This window comes from Bos indicus, chromosome 17 (genome assembly GCF_029378745.1).
Source record: "Bos indicus isolate NIAB-ARS_2022 breed Sahiwal x Tharparkar chromosome 17, NIAB-ARS_B.indTharparkar_mat_pri_1.0, whole genome shotgun sequence".
Lineage (NCBI taxonomy): Eukaryota > Metazoa > Chordata > Mammalia > Artiodactyla > Bovidae > Bos > Bos indicus.
The window spans coordinates 52883219-52895007 of NC_091776.1; positions in this window are offsets into that span (position 1 = coordinate 52883219).

Genomic DNA, 11789 nt, shown 5'->3' on the forward strand with positions numbered 1-11789 from the left:
AAGCGTGGAACTTGCCGAGAAAAGGCCACCCATTAAAATACTAGCAGGTAGAATTCTTTTTTTTTTCTTTTTTTAGGGGGGGACAACACTGTAAAAGATCATGGGAACTAAGATCCCACTAAAGATTATGGGATCTTAATTCCCTGACCAAGGATTGGACCTGGGCCCTTGTCAGTGAGAGTGTGGGGTCCTAACCACAGGACCATCAGGGAAGTCCCCAGAGTTCTTATCTTTACATGGCAAACCTATGTATGATTGAACTATTACAATCAATGTTGTATACTGTGGCTGGTTAAGAGTCATCTTAGAAAGAGAGATCGAAGCACCAGCATATGCATTCATATCATTTCATGACAAAAGTTTTCCTAGATATTCTGGCTCCATATGACCAAAAAAATCACCAACCACAGGGCATGTATTACAAGGTGGAAAGAAGAGGAAGAAATTTTGTAAATTACCACTTCTTCTTCTGAGGTATGAAACAGAGTATGGGTTATGAGTAACATCCTCTGTAGACTTAAAAAATCAAGTCTATATAAAGAACGTTGGAAAAAAATAAGTCGGCAATAGTCCTGGTGACATGCCATTTCTCCTGGTTCACTGTATTATTTATTTGAATGCAAGGAATATCCTAATGCTTCATACATAGATGCATAGTCATATAAACAAGATATTCTCTGAAGAAGTTCCAGTGAACTTGGATACTGAGTAAACATCACAGAATAAAGAATGAGTAAGGGGACTTCCCTGGCGGTCCAGTGGTTAAGACTCCACACTTCCATTGCAGGGGTGCAGGTTCAATCCTTGGTTGGAGAACAAAAGATCCCACATGTCTCAAGGTGTGACCAGAAAGTAAAAACAATAATAATAAAATAAAAATGAGTGGGAACTAGCTAGGCAAAGAGGGGATGAGAGCAACGGCTTGAAATACCATGGTATGTGTAGAGAATTGCTGCCAGAGATAAGAGTGGGAGTGGAAAAAAATCTGTTCATATATTTTAAAAAATATTTATTTAATTGGCTGCAGCAGGTCTTAGTTGTGGCATGTGGGATCTAGTTCTTTGACCAGGGATCACACCCTGACCCCCTGCATTGGGAACTCAAGTCCCAGTCACTGGACCACCAGGGAAGTTCCCTGATCACAGAGTCTTATTTTTTTTTTTAATTAATTATTTTAATTGGAGGCTAATTACAATATTGTAGTGGTTTTTGCCATATATTGACATGAATCAGCCATGGGTGTACATGTGTCCCCCATCCTGAACCCCCCTCCCACCTCCCTCCCCATCCCATCCCTCAGGGTCATCCCAGTGCACTGGCCCTGAGCACCCTGTCTCATGCATCAAACCTAGACTATCTGTTTCACATAAGGTAATATACATGTTTCAGTGCTATTCTCTCAAATCATCCCACCCTAGCCTTCTCCCACAGAGTCCAAAAGTCTGTTCTTTACATCTGTGTCTCTTTTGCTGTCTTGTACATAGGGTCATCATTACCATCTTTCTAAATTCCACATGTATGCATTAATATACTGTATTGGTGTTTTTCTTTCTGACTTACTTCACTCTGTATAATAGGCTCCAGTTTCATCCACCTCTTCAGAACTGATCCAAATGCATTCTTTTTACTAGCTGAGTAGTATTGCATTGTGTATATGTACCACAACTTTCTTATCCATTTGTCTGCTGATGGACATCTAGGTTGCTTCCATGTTCTAGCTACTGCAAACAGTGCTGTGATGAACATTGGGGTACACATGTCTCTTTCAATTCTGGTTTCCTTGGTGTGTATGCCCAGCAGTGGGATTGCTGGGTCGTATGGGAGTTCTGTTTCCAGTTTTTTAAGGAATCTCCACACTGTTCTCCATAGTGCCTGTACTAGTTTGCATTCCCACCAACAGTGTAAGAGGGTTCCCTTTTTTCCACACCCTCTCCAGCATTTATTGTTTGTAGACTTTTTGATAGCAGCCATTCTGATCAGTGTGAGATGGTACCTCATGGTTTTAATTTGCATTTCTCTGATAATGAGTGATGTTGAGCATCTTTTCATGTGTTTGTTAGCCATTTGTATGTCTTCTTTGGAGAAATGTCTGTTTAGGTCTTTGGCCCATTTTTTGATTGGGTCGTTTATTTTTCTGGAATTGAGCTGCATGAACTGCTTGTATATTTTTGAGATTATTTGTCAGTTGCTTCATTTGCCATTATTTTCTCCTATTCTGAAGGCTGTCTTTTCACCTTGCGTATAGTTTCCTTCATTGTGCAAAAGCTTTTAATTAGGTCCCATTTGTTTATTTTTGCTTTTATTTCCATTACTCTGGGAGGTGGGTCATAGAGGATCCTGCTGTGATTTATGTCAGAGAGTGTTTTGCCTATGTTTTCCTCTAGGAGTTTTATAGTTTCTGGTCTTACATTTAGATCTTTAATCCATTTTATTTTTGTGTATGGTGTTAGAAAGTGTTCTAGTTTCATTCTTTTACAAGTGGTTGACCAGTTTTCCAAGCATCACTTTTTAGAGATTGTCATTTCTCTATTATATATCTTGTGTCCTTTGTCAAAGATAAGGTGTCCATAGGTGTATAGATTTATCTCTGGGCTTTCTATTTTGTTCCATTGATCTATATTTCTGTCTTTGTGCCAGTACCATACTGTCTTAATGACTGTAGCTTTGTAGTATACTCTGAAGTCAAGTAGGTTGATTCCTCCAGTTCCATTCTTCTTTCTCAAGATTGCTTTGGCTGTTTGAGGTTTTTTTGTATTTCCATACAAATTTTGAAATTATTTGTTCTAGTTCTCTGAAAAATAATGTTGGCAGCTTGATAGGGATTGCATTGAATCTATAGATTGCTTTGGGTAGTATTCTCATTTTCACTATATTGATTCTTCCAATCCATGAACATGGTATATTTCTCCATCTATTTGTGTCACCTTTGATTTCTTTCAGCAGTGTTTCATAGTTTCCTATATATAGGTCTTTTGTTTCTTTAGGTGGATTTATTCCTAAGTATTTTATTCTTTTTGTTGCAATGGTGAATGGAATTGTTTCCTTAATTTCTCTTTCTGTTTTCTCATTATTAGTGTATAGGAATGCAAGGAATTTCCGTGTGTTAATTTTATATCCTGCAAATTTACTATAGTCATTGGTTAGCTCTAGTAATTTTCTGGTGGTGTCTTTAGGGTTTTCTATGTAAAGGATCATGTCATCTGCAAACAGTGAGTTTTACTTCTTTTCCAATCTGGATTCCTTTTATTTCTTTTTCTTTTCTGATTGCTGTGGCCAAAACTATGTTGAATGGTAGTGGTGAGAGTGGGCACCCTTGTCTTTTTGCTGACTTTAGGGGACATGCTTTCAATTTTCACTATTGAGGATAATGTTTGCTGTGGGTTTATCATATATGGCTTTTATTATGTTGAGGTATGTTCCTTCTATGCCTGCTTTCTGGAGGGCTTTTTATCATAAATGGATGTTCAATTTTGTCAAAGGCTTTCTCTGCATCTATTGAGATAGTCATGTTTTTTATCTTTCAATTTGTTAATGTGGTGTATCACACCACATTAACTGATTTGCAAATACTAAAGAATCCTTGCATCCCTGCGACAAAGCCACTTGGTCATGATGTATGATCTTTTTTAATATGTTGTTGGATTCTGTTTGCTAGAATTTTGTTAAGGATTTTTGCATCTATGTTCATCAGTGATACTGGCCTGATTTCCTTTTTTATGGCATCTTTGTCTGGTTTTGGTATTAGGGTGATGGTAGCCTCATAGAATGAATTTGGCAGTTTACCTTTCTCTGCAATTTTCTGGAAGAGTTTGAGTAGGATAGGTATTAGCTTTTCTCTAAATTTTTGGTAGAATTCACCCGTGAAGCCATCTGGTCCTGGGCTTTTTTTTGTTGGAAGATTTTTTATTACAGTTTCAATTTCCATGTTTGTGATGGGTCTGTTAAGATTTTCTATTTCTTCCTGGTTCAGTTTTGGAAGGTTATACTTTTCTAAGAATTCGTCCATTTCTTCCAAGTTGTCCATTTTATTAGCATATAGTTGCTGATAGTAGTCTCTTATGATCCTTTGTATTTCTGTTTTGTCTTGTGATTTCTCCATTTTCATTTCTAATTTTGTTGATTTGATTCTTCTCCCTTTTTTTCTTGATGAGTTTGGCTAATGGTTTGTCTATTTTATTTATCTCCTAAAAGAACCAGCTTTTAGTTTTGTTGATTTTTGCCACAGTCTCCTTTGTTTCTTTTTCATTTATTTCTGCCCTAATTTTTATGATTTCTGTCCTTCTACTAACCCTGGGATTCTTCATTTCTTCTTTTTCTAGTTGCTTTAGGTATAAAGTTAGGTTATTTATTTGATTTTTCTACTGTTTCTTGAGGTAAGCTTGTATTGCTATGAACCTTCCCCTTAGCACAGCTTTTACTGAATCCCAGAGGTTTTGGGTTGTTGCGTTTTCATTTTCATTCGTTTCTATGCATATTTTGATTTTTTCTTGATCACAGAGTCTTAACTGATATCTTAAGGATGAGTAAGTCAATATGTGTACATATTGAAAATAACAACAACGAAAGCTCCTAAAAGTATCAAGGTGACTAAAAAGCTACAGAATATAGCAGTAGTTTTATAATAGCCAAAAGGTGGAAACAACCCAAATTTCCATCAATGGATAAACTAAGTGTGGTCTATCTACAGGGCTTCCCGGGTGGCACTAGTGGTAAGGAATCCGCCTGCCAATGCAGGAGATGTAAGAGAGGCAGGTTTGATCCCTGGGTCAGGAAGATCCCCTGGAGGAGATTGCATGGCAATCCACACCAGTATTCTTGCCTAGAGAATCCCATGGACAGAGGAGCCTGGCAGGCTACTGTCCATTGGGTCACAAAGAGTCAGACTCACAACTGAAGCGACTTAGCAGGCATGCATGACCTATCTATGCAATGGAATATTATTCCACCATAAAAAGGAATAAAGTATTGATACATCTGCTACAACATGACTGAAGCTTGTGGTTGCAAAGGCCACATATCATATGATTCTATTTACATATTCACATGTCCAGAAGAGGCAAACCCATAGGGTAGATTAGCAGTTGGTTGGGAGGTGTGGATTGGGAAGGGGGATAGAGAGATCATAGCTAAAGGGTATGCAGTTTCTTTTAGAGGTGATGAAAATGTTCAACAATTGGTTGGTGATATGTGTGCTTAGTTGCTCAGCCATGTCCAACTCTGCAACCCCATGGATTGTAGCCCACCAGGCTCCTCTGTCTATGGGGATTCTCCAGGCAATAATACTAGAGTTGGTTGCCATGTCCTCTTTCAGGGAATCTTCCCAACCCAGGGGTTGAAGCCAGGTCTCCCACATTGCAGGCAGATTCTTTACCATCTGAGCCACCAGGGAAGACTGTAGTGATAGTTGTACATATTTGTGATGTACTCAAAAGTGTTGGATTGTACACTTTAAATAGGTGAATTGTATGGTATGTGAACCATATCTCAAAAAAGCCTTTTTTTTCTCAAGCTGTAGGACTACTTACCAAGGGAAAGTCAGTTTAGAGGTTGTATTCTTTGGTCCTATGGATGTCGGAAGGAGAATTCAAAATGAGAAATTGCTCTAGGAATGTCTTTATTCCCTCTGAAAAACACTAAGCCTTGGTTGTTCGAAAAGCACAAACCCTTGTTTTCTGGTTGCTTTGGGATGTTTAAAGAGTGCCAGAAATAAAACAAAAACCCACTGAGTAGCTCTTTAATCTTTGCTAAAGTTTATGGTAAGACTTAGCTGTTGTGAATTCAGATTTAGAATCTTGTCATGCTTCCCAGTTGAGATCATATAGAATGATGGCCACTGGACTCTGAGATGTACAGATACACTGTGGATTTAACTCATCCATAAATCCCAAGTGGAAAAGTGAGAGGAGATAAACCAGATTGGAAGACAAGATGTTTGTCCTGGCATTTTCTCCCACTTCATCAAGAGTATTGTAAGGTCTCCCACCAGGATGGCTAAAATTAAAAGGACTGATATACATGCTCCCCAGTGTTCATTGCAGTACTATTTACAACAGCCAAGACATAGAAGCAACCTAAATGCCAATCAACAAATGAATGGATAAAGAAGATATGGTACAGATACACAATGGAATACTACTCAACCATAAAAAAGATCAAAATAATGCCATTTGTAGCAAGATGGATGACTTAGAGATTATCATACAGAGTGAAGTCAGACAGAGAAATAACAATATATGATACCATATGTGGAATCTAATTTTTAAAAATGATACAAATGAGCTTATTTACAAAACAGAAACAGACTTAGCAGATATCAAAACCAAACTTCTGGTTACCAAAGGGGAAATGGGGAGGAGAGGGATAAATCAGGAGCTTGAGATTAACCTATACACATTACTATATATATATATAAGATAGATAACCAACAAGGACCTACTGTATACCTCAGGGAACTCTATTCAATATCTTTGATACCGTATATGAGAAAAGAATCTGAAAAAAATGAATATGCACATATGTATAACTGAAACACTTTGCTGTACACCTGAAACTAACTCAACAATGTAAATCAACTAAACTCCAATACACATTTTAAAAATACATAAAAATAATAAAATTAAAAGGACTGATGATTCAAAGTCTTGTCATGGATGTGGGGTAATCTCTCACACATGGCTGGAGGGAGTGTAGATGGTATAACTACTTTGGCAAGACTGTTTGGCAATGTTTACTAAAGCACTTCCACTCCCGGAAACACACCCACAATCAGTGAGTGTTCTTCTTCTTCTTTTTTTAATGTTATTTATTTTTTGGCTGTGCTGGGTCTTCATTGCTGCTTGGGCTTTTCTCTAGTTGTGGCAAGTGGGGGTTACTCTCTAGCCATTAGGGAAACTCTCAATGAGGGCTTCTGTCCATCAAAGACATGTACAGGAGTGCTCAGAGCAGCTTCATTCATCATTGTCAAAAACTGGTAATAACCCAGATATCTGTCAAGAGTAGAATGGGGAACTTTCCTAGTGGTACACTGGATAACAATTCACCTGCCAGTTCAGGAGATACTGGTTTGATCCCTGGTCCGGGAAGATCCCACATGCCATGGAGCAACCAAGCCTGTGTGCCACAACTACCAAGCCTGTGCTCTGGAGTCCAAGAGCTGCAGCTGCTGAGCCTGCATGCTGCAACTATGGAAGCCTACGCACCCTGGAGCCTACACGTTGCAACTACTGAAGCCTGTGAGCCTAGAGCCTGTGTTTTACAACAAGGTTTAGTTGCTAAGTCATGTCTGACTCTTGCGACCCCATGGACTATAGCCTGCCAGGTCCTCTGTCCATGTGATTCTCCAGGCAAGAATACTGGAGTGGGCTGCCGTTTCCTTAGAAGCCATGAAATGAGAAGCCCGTGCACTTCAGTGAAGAGTAGCCCCTGCTCACCAAACCAGAGACAGCCCACGCACAGCTATGAAGACCCAGCACAAACAAGAAAAAAGCAAGTAGAATGGGTAGGGATGTCCTTGGCAGTCCAGTGGCTAAGACGCCAAGCTTCCAATGAAGGGGGACCGGGTTTGATCCCTGGTTGGGGAACTAAGATCCCACATGCTGTCTGGCCAAAAAAAAAAAAAAAGAGAGAGAGAATAGATAAATTAAGGTACATTAATACAATACGATACTCACAAGGATGGAAAAGAATGAACTACTGATATTGCTATACAAAATAATATAGGTGACTCTTAAAATGTTGAGGAATGAAGTCAGACTCTAGAGTAGATGCTGTAACAGTCCACTTGAAGAAGGTTCAAAACCAGGTCAAACTAATAATCTATGATGGTAGAGGTCAGAACAATGGTTATTAATGGGGGAAATATGCTCTATCTAGGAGGGGGCACCAGGTAGTCTTCTGGGGTGTTAGAATGTTCTACATTTTGATAAGGATTATCATTGTACAGCTGTAGACATAGGGAAAAGGTAACCCAACTTTGATTTGTGTGCTTTATCATACGTAAATTACACCTCAATATTAAGAGTATTGCAAAGTAAAGTTGTCTATGCCAGAGGTTTCCAACATGAAGTGTGCAGGACAACCCATTGGATATAGGCAGAAAGTATTAAAATCTCAATTTTTTATTTTTCTTTTAAAAAATATTTATTTTTTTGGCTGTGTTGGGCCTGAGTTGTCACACACAAGATCTAGTTCCCTGACCAGGAATCAAACCTAGGCCCCCTGCATTGGGAGTGAGGAGTCTTGGCCACTGGATCAGTAGGGAAGTCCCTCTTTGTCTTCTTTTTTAAAATTTAACTATAGTTGACTTACAATATTGTGTTAGTTTCAGGTATATAGCTTTAGGTTTTTTCCCATGATAGGTTATTAGAAGATACTAAATGTGTTCATATTTCCTCTTTTCAAAATCTCTACTAAAGGAATATACATTGGGAGTACATATTCAAACATTTTTAACTGAAGGGCATGCCATAGAAAAGTTTGGGGATCACTAGCCTATTATATCTAGGGCACCAGCATTCAACAACTAAAAAGAACCCGTTGGTTATCTTAAGCACATCTGTATGCTTACTTGGCTACTCCCATCTGGATGGACGTTTTCACCCAAACTCTTTGGTCTTATTCTCTTAAAGCTCTGTCAAAAACTACCCAGGGGAGGGAGCCAATGTGCTTACATAAGCACAGCAAGTAGATTCCAAATCTCTGGGCCCCAGAAGAAACAGTACAAAGACTGAATATCTTCCATCTTGTCAGACCAGCTTTTCCATCCTTAAAAAGGGCAAGCAGAGTGCCCCACTAATTAGATTCTTTACTCCAACTAGTCAAAGGATTGGCAATGAGCCACTTCATGCAAAGCTAGAGATGATGAAAGACTGTGCATGAGTCACGAAAATTAAATATAGTGTCTTTACTTATTTAGTTGTTGCTAAATTTCTCTTTTTGTTATGTGTAATGAGGTGCCTTCATGTGTGCATGTGACCATGAAACATTCAAGGAAGGAATTTTACCCTGAAAAATGGGTAGCCAAAATTTACTTATCTCATACAAACATATTAAAAGTCTCCTACATGAGGCACAGTTCTAAGGTTTGGAGACAAATTAATGAATATGAGATGATCAATAGAGAAGGCGACAAAGGTAACTTTTAATAGTTTTGGGAAGGAAGTAAATATGGTTATGGCCTAGTAAGTGACTGGGGAAGGGGAGAGGCTGGCCAGAGAAAAGGGAAGAGTGGGAACATTGAGGCTAGAAAGGCAGGTAGACTGGATCCACTTGTAAGTCCTGGTGTATATGGGCAGGAAATACTGGGCTGCAACTGAGATCTAGTTTTTAAACACTGTGCTTTAAAAAATGTGACCCTGGACTTCCTTGGTGGTACAGAGTCCACCTGGAGTCCCTGGTGGGACTCTGTGCTCCCAAGGCAGGGGGCCTGGGTTCCACCCCTCGTCAGGGAACTACATCGCTAAGGGTTCACATGCTGCAACTAAAGATCCTGCATGCCATAGCGAAGACCTGGTACAGCCAAATTAAGAAAAAAGAATTCGACCCTCCAAAGAAGGGTGCCTTTTCCTGGTAGATCTACTGAGAGAACTGTTTTTTTTTAATTTTTGGCTGTATCAAGCAGCCTGCAGGATCTTAATTTCCTGACCAGGGATCAGACCCATACCTCCTGCAGTGGAAGCACAGTCTTAACCATTGAACTGCCAGGGAAGTCTTAAAGAACCTTTTTTTAAATAGAAAATCTTCCTAGAGAGTATTGATGAAAAAAATCAATAGTATAAGAAAGAAATGAAAACTTTTACTCCAACCAATCTAAGGATTATAGGTTGGGAGACGGTGACTCAGAGAGCTCTGAGGGCTATTCCAATGTGATTTCAGTGAAGGGGGACATGAAATCTATCAGACATATTGGTAGAAGGTTGAGGTTAGTTACAGGAACAGACACCATAGTGGGTTTGGTGCCTTTCCAAGTACAGGAAGATGCAAGAAACTGGGTTTACAAAATTCTCTCCTGAAAATATCTAACAATCTGAGGGCCAGTTCTGCTTTTCCCAGAGCACAAAGTGCCTCAGCTTGATCTTCACCCTGAATTCCTTTCAGGGTGTGTTGTAGGTCAGTGACTACAGCAGTTAATGACTTGATTTTTGTAGAACTGGACGGTGGGCATCATTCATTTTATAACTCCTTTCTTTCAGTCTTAATTGCAATCAAGGTTTGGGAGGTATTTTGTGACCAATTTGTCCCATGATGCTGCTGCTGCTAAGTCGCTTCAGTCTTGTCCTACTCTGTGTGACCCCAAAGACGGCAGCCCACCAGGCTCCCCCGTCCCTGGGATTCTCCAGGCAAGAACACTGGAGTGGGTTGCCATTGCCTTCTCCAATGCATGAAAGTGAAAAGCGAAAGTGAAGTCGCTCAGTAGTGTCCGACTCTTCGAGACCCCATGGACTGCAGCCCACCAGGCTCCTCCGCCCATGGGATTTTCCAGGCAAGAGGACTGGAGTGGGTTGCCATTGCCCACGATGCTAGGCATGTTCATTTCTAGGTCAGGGGTGGATTTCATTGATGGGCCTTTCTTTTTTAGGGGGCGGGGGGCTGTGTTATTACTGGACTTGGAGAAGGAAATGACAACCTACTCCAATATTCTTGCCTGGAGAATTCCATAGACAGAGGAGTCTGGTGGGCTACAGTCCATGGGGTCACAGACATGACTGAGCACACACACACACACATTACTGGACTAGGCCCTATTAGCTATAACCAAAGGCCTCTGGACTACCTGTCTTACTGGTCTTCTATGGTCTAGAAAATGGTTCTTTCCTGTTGTTTCTTTCCATATCTAGAGCTACACTATTACAATCATTGATCTTATAGAACAATATTATCCATCACCTCAAAGTCATTCATTTTATCTGAGGATCAGTCATGCATTTGGCCATGCAAGAAACAATAATCTTGTGAATTAGGCAGAATACATGTAATATAGCTAGTAACATCAATAAGGTCATAAGTATTTAAGCTAAAAACTTCCATTAGGTGTGGCCCAGTATCTTCCCAGGTCGTCTGACCAGTCTGTACAGAACCAATCGTTATAAGGAAACCAATATATTGGCATTTTACATAGCACTCACTGAAGATATCTGCACATACAATGTCAGTGGTGGGTCATCATGACACTTTATAGGACTGAGAAAGGAATGGTATCTTCTAGTTACACGGCTAGTGCCAGAAGAAGAAAAATTGGGTTTTATGGCTGAGCGGGTATTTCTGCCACAGGGTAGGTCTGGTTAACTCATAATGCAGACACACGATGCATAAAGGAGGGGAGGGAGGAGGCCAACACAAGCAGATAAAGTTTTGTTTCAATTTTTCTTGTCTTAAAATATAATTTTTTGGGCAGTGCTACATGGGCATGTGGGGAATCTTAAGTCCCCGACTAGGGACGAAACCAGCGCCCCCTGCAGTGGAAGCATGGAGTCTTAATCACTGGACCACCAGGAAGTCCCAGAATATAAAATTTTTAAATTTCATCAAGATCTTTGTCTATTGACATGCCTGGTGGTAGTGGGTAAATCCGCCTGCCAGTATGGGGGATACGGGTTCGATTCTTGGTCTGGGAGAATTCCACGTGCTTCGGAGCAATTAAGCCCGCGCACTACAACTACTGAGCCCATAAGCTCTCAGGCCCATGAGCCACAACTACTGAGCCTGAGTTTTTAGAATATGCTTAGGGAAGGGGAGGGAGAATGGCTGTATGGAGATGAGTGGAAAATAAAAATAATGGTCATGGCTAATAA